A 6,000-nucleotide genomic window follows, 5' to 3' on the forward strand; every position below is an offset into this window, starting at 1 on the left:
AGCTTACCCACAGATTGACTGTTAAATGTGCACTGCACATTTGTCAGGGATGCTCTAAGTGCTACTGAAGCTGACAGAATACAAGTAGGAGCTGACAGCTTCACTCTAGTTTCAGCTGATTAAAGGCTGCAGGGGCCTGGGGGCCCCATCTCGCAAAGAGGACCTCTGCAAATTCACCAGAGCGCTTCCAGTCTGCACGTTTTGCATCAACTGTCTCAGAGGACACCAGGTATTGCACCCAGTAATCAACTTCTGCCTCCAGTTTTGGAGTGTTTGAGAACAGATAAAGAAAAGAAGTTAAAAATGCAAAGGAGGATTACCTTATATTATGTACATTATATACATATATATATAATATTATATTTTATATATATAATATATTATGTGTGACAAAGGACAGTGTAAAATGCTGTGTGTACATATGTGCGTACATTCAGAACCATTTTGGCTCTGAAGCATGACTTAAATCTCTCAGCTTTCCCCCCATTCCCATACCTTTCATGCACATTGAGCTCTTGAAGGCTGAGCACGCTGGCTGCTCACTTTGGGAGCTCTTCCCAAGGCCCTGAAGCCAAGGTGTTCAAGCTTAACCAGGGATTCAGCATGATCTAACCAGAACCACACAAAAATATAAAAATTAGCAGGATCAGAGTGCTTGGTAGTGTCTGGTAACAAAAGGGAGATCACAACTCTTGCTTTTTTGAATGTTCTCTAGTAAAATTTCCAACTCTTAGCAACTGTGTAGTGCTTGTGTATGCTGTATATACCTCGTACTTTACCCTATGATGAATGAACATCTAATTGGGGAAATCTTTTCCTCTCTGTTTCTTTACAGGTCAGTTTTTTCATGGTGATGTTTTTCTTATTCCTTCCCTAATGCAAAGAGAATGTCCTAAACAAATATTCCCTCCAAAATTTGGATAATAAAATACCACTTAAAAAAAAATTATTTTACCAAAATAAATAGAGAATTTTCCTTGCATTATTTCTTCCAGGACCTTTCTGTTAAGCAAGACAAGCACATTTTCCCCTTCTTCCCTAAATTTGAATTTCAGTCTTGCTTTATTAGCACCAAAAGTCAAATCCTTAAAACTGCTGATTAAAAAATTCATGCTATCTTTGGAACACTTTGGCAAGGTACTTTTTAAAAACACTTCAAAATAAACCAGAACTTGTGGCTTAACAATCAGAACTGCAGGCAGAAAATATAGTAAGTCAAGTAACAGACATTTGTTAGCTTTTTTTACTTTAATCCATTAATGTATTTTTAGAAATGCTAAATATTTAAAGCTCCAGACTGAGAGCTATTCTTAGGGTGATTTCTTCCCTTAAGTTGAATTCAGGTAATGCTTTTGATCTCCATTTCCATTCACCTAACTGGAAATTAATTTTTCACAAGTGGATATTTGCTGAGAGGATGACAGAGGATATGCCTCCAAATAAAAGGAATTGAGGAAATATATTTGTCTTGATCCCTTAGTTGTTTATAATAATTTAGACAAACTGTTGAACAGTGTACCAGTATATCAAAAGAACATTTCCATAATCTGAGTCCTTTTGTATTGATTTTTAAAAAGGAACCAGATAGACCTGGTGGCTTTTAAACTTCAGAAACCAAGGAATTTGTTAATATCCCCCTCACTGAGCAATAAGAACCCTGTATAGGTGTATTTCAGTGTGTGTGTATTTCAGTGTGTATATATTTGACCGTATGCATGTGTCTGCTTTTTTATATACATACATACACTTTTTTATTATTTAAGTATGATACATACATATGTATATGTGTGTGTGTATATATGTGTATGTATAAATTACATGCTATGCATGCAAACATGCATACACATACATGCCTTTTCTTGGTCTACTTTTCTCCCAGTCTTCTTTGAGCCTGTCTTTCTTTTTTTTAATCACTTTGCTTATTTAAGGCTCTGCTGGACCCATCAAATTCCACCTCAGATGGTATATCAGACTTGCTTTAAATTAAAAAGAATGAAAAAAAATATTGAAATAATAGAGAAGACAGATAATACAAAGATAATGCAAAAAAATAACAAGAGAATATAGTTTCTGTTACTGGAACAGTTTATTAAAAACAAAACAAAACACAAATAAGAGATATAGATTAGAATCCTCACATTAAAAATGTGTCCATTTCTGAAGGGATGTTCTGATGTTTTGAGTAGGATTTGGACTGCCAAAAAAAAAGAGAATAAGTGTATGCTTGTAAAGAGACCAGGAAAGAGAGCTTAGGAAAGCAAATGTGCTCTGCAGAAGTAGTTCAGTTTGCATAATTTATTTTAAATATGGATCCTCTCTGGTGTGTGAGCACTCCCTCCCTCACCACCCCCCCTCTTCTCTTTTAAAAATAGGAATTTCTCTGCTGCTTGCATCCCAATATTCCAGTTCAAATAGGGTGCCTGGTGGTAGCTCAGCACTTGTGTACTTGACTATTTACTGCTGAGGAGCCTTGCTCGCCGGTAATCTAGATTTATGGTAAGTCTACCCTTTCCCTTCATCTACAAGGTCCAGGGACATTCGGGTAGCCAATCTGCCCTTAAATATGTCTCTGAGGAAATGGTGCTAATTAGTATTGGAATTTACAGCCTTTCATTTTATTGACTTGTCCTACTTTCTCCGATAATTAACTAATGAGTAAAGTAATGAGCTATGTTAGTCAGTCATGATGTTCAATTAAACAGCAAATCAATTATTGAAAATAGTTTCGGACAGCTCTGGTGTCGTCACAGGGAGCGTGTGTGCGTGTGTGTGTGTGCACATGTGCTTTAAATGTGTTGCCCTAAATGTGGCAGTGTCCCTCCCTGGGGGCCACCTGCTCCTGGAGGGCTCTGCAGTCACAGCCAAACCAAACCAGCAGTCCCTCTTGCTTGCCTTCCCCACGGTCTGCTCAGCTTCATCTTGTCTTCCACAGGAGCTGGTAGCACAGTTGCACCTGCTACCCATGGCTCTTCAGGCTTTCACACTCACCTTCCTGCCACCCACCTTAGTTCGGTGCTCGGTGTAAGAGTGTACCACAGCATCCAACAAGCAAACCTGTCCTGAAACTTCAAAAGTTTGGGGATAACTTTAACTGTCCTGTGCTCTACTCACACAAATAAATTTTGACTTACCCTGTCAAAATACCACTTCATTTTGGACAGCAGTGGCTTTTAGAGAGGACAGTAATATTGCATATATTACATTAAGGAAAAAAAAAAAAGGTTATTAAATGGAAAGTTTGTGTTGAGATTAAAATTTTAACCTAATATCATTCAGATATACTACCAGAGAGAACATTCTGGCACAGCTCTGTTTGAGTAGCAAAGTGGCACAAATTGTACCAATACATACTCGTAGTCTCTCTAGTCATAAAAAAGTATTATTTATTAATAATAATAACCATCTTATGAGTTTTTTTCTCAAAGATAGTGAGCAGGCAGAAAGCTCCCCTCTGCCTTCCTAATCCAGAAGGAAAAACAGGCCAGTGAGCAAGCTGTGTAAATACAGAGAGAGGAGACTAAACGCATTGGCCTTAGCCATCCAATTGAATCATGATTCATTAGAGAAACAGCAAGCCAAAAGAAATCAAAGACAGTTCAAAAAAGGCAACATAAAGTTTTCATTTCCAAACAGTTTTAATTCACTGTTTGTGCTCTTTACTGAGAATATGCAAGGAACACAAACATTCCCATATGATTTAAATTACAATTTACATATGAATTACATTAGAAATATGAGCTACACTAAAGAGATAATTAGTGCTGTCCTGGGTTATGTGAGCACAAACAAAATTAAATAAGAACAATTTCAAAGCCAAGTTTTGCTTTGCCTTTTCAACTAAGCTGGTTTAATCAGTGATAATGACTGAAATAAATCCACTACATATAAAACAATGCACAACGTATCATACTGTGTGAAATGTCATTACTACATCCCGTGCCTTGGTAAATCTCACAATCAAAAAGGAATGCAAAGTCCCCGATAGGATGCTACACAAAATTTGGCACTGCTGGGTGCCCAGCACTGGAGATGATGGTCCCTTGTGCTTGCAAGGAAGCAGGACCCACAGCAGGCCAGCATCTCTGCACAGCATCACAGAGAAAGTAACAGGGAGGGGAGGGCTGTGAGGGTGTGTGACAGGGATTTTTTTTAACATGACATATGAATGAGAAAGAGCTGCCAGAGGAAAAAAAAAGCCAATGTTAGCGGAGAGCAATGAGAGGGAGGGGAGCAGGAGAATCAGGGGGAAGAGCGGGGGAGACAAGGGGAGAAGAGGAGAAAGTGAGAAGGATGAAAAATACCAACAGAAGCAAACTACCTGAGCATCAGTGCCTCAGCCCCTAAATAGAGCTATGGTTTATGACTACCTTGCCTAATGAGCTAAACTCTGGTGACCATAAAACTGAAATATAATTATGACATTAAAGATGCCTATATTTGAACTTAATTATTAATTAATTTAATGAGAGAATAGGAGGTTGTAAAATTGCTAATTAAACAGCTCTGTAAAACTGCAGACGGCAGAGGATTTACCAAATGATGAATCCCACAACAGTATTTGGGCTATATCAATATTCTATTAATATACAGTATGCCAGAGGTACTGGCTAGTACGCTACTCACAGTTAAGCCGATGTGACAGGCATACAGAGTGAAAGAAAATGAAGGACATAAAATTCCGGATGACAACAACCTTGAAGACGATCTCTACCCCCACCTCTGTGGCAATTTCTGAAATCAGTTAAATAAACTCAGAAATGCAGGATAAAAATCAATCTTACCATTGCAAATGTGAATAAATTGGCTTGAAGCAAAGGACCCACCTATGGTCTTTAGGCACCGTGGTGCTGTGTTGCTCTCCGCTTGTGAGCGGGAATGGTCAGAGCGAATCTGGACTTAAGTGCAACAGTAAGGGAGGGATGCTGCATGAGTGAGTGAGTGAGTGAGTGTGTGTGTGTGTGTGTGTGTGTGTGTGCTCGCAAGTGAAAGAGAAGCTGAGCAAGAGCAGAAAATAACTGTCCCCATGTGATTATTGAAATTAAACTCAAGTGAACCTTCAGGGGCTGAATTCGAACCTACAGGGGACAATTTTAGAGATTCCCACATTGCACTATCAGCATGTGAGGAATTTTGCTCTAAGATTTGAGTAGCAATGCCATTTGGATGACATTCATTTAAAAATACAGCGGAAGGGCACAGGGCAATGTTTTCTTTTAGCACAGGGGCTAATTCAAGGACTGTCAAAAGAAAATGCATTGGAGTATCTCGTCCTGCATATCTCTAAATATCAGTCATGACTAATTACTGGGATAAAAGTAAAAGAAAAAAATTCAAATATCCTTTTTGTAGGAAACAATGAAACACCTCTGGACAGTGTAACAGAAACCATGAATAATACTAGGTTAACTGTAGGAGGTACGTTTTAATATTTGCATGAATCCTTAGAACTGTTGCTTTTTGCATCTACCATATAGCATAAATTTTCCTTTATGTATTTTGGTTTTTAAATGCCCTGTTGACAGCCACATGAAGGAATTTAACAGATAATATCAATAAAATTGTGTGGGAGGAGACTTGCCTTTCACTCTAAAGGAAACAGTATAGTCATCACAGTAACATCTTCCACTTCCGGAAAATTAGTGGACAATGTTGAGACCAAGGACAAGAGCTGTATTTCCAACTTTGGCAGTTCTGAAGAAGCTACATAAACTTTCAATGCCTCAGTCTGGACTTTCTAAGCTAGAGCAGTTTTGTGTCATTTATCATTCATGTTTCAGAACAGTAAATGGACACTTGCATGTAATTTCCGAGGAAGTGATCTCTAGAAGTCATTGTTTATTGACTGGTTTGGGAAAAGACTTTAGAAGTGTCACTTCTTACCTTTTATAAAATTTTTATGTCCATCTTTATCTATATGAACATGGTAATTTAAAGCAGATATGCACTTCACATGATAGTCTTATTACCTTGTCTCAAATACTACAAAAACTTCGCTGTGGA

General features: G+C 38.1%; 1 long non-coding RNA gene across 2 annotated transcripts in view; it reads right to left on the reverse strand.

The window, feature by feature from the left end:
* The window catches only part of LOC117004637, a 46,020-nt gene extending 41,091 nt beyond the window's left edge, over positions 1-4,929 (reverse strand). For both annotated transcript variants that reach the window (XR_004419657.1, XR_004419659.1), the window contains exons 1-2: positions 4,824-4,929; positions 4,624-4,731 (exon numbers count right to left, since the gene is read on the reverse strand). This is a non-coding gene — a long non-coding RNA (uncharacterized LOC117004637). The remainder of the gene's footprint in view (positions 1-4,623; positions 4,732-4,823) is intronic.
* Between the last annotated feature and the right edge of the window lie 1,071 nt (positions 4,930-6,000).

The sequence above is a fragment of the Catharus ustulatus genome, chromosome 1, assembly GCF_009819885.2.
Source record: "Catharus ustulatus isolate bCatUst1 chromosome 1, bCatUst1.pri.v2, whole genome shotgun sequence".
Classification (NCBI taxonomy): domain Eukaryota; kingdom Metazoa; phylum Chordata; class Aves; order Passeriformes; family Turdidae; genus Catharus; species Catharus ustulatus.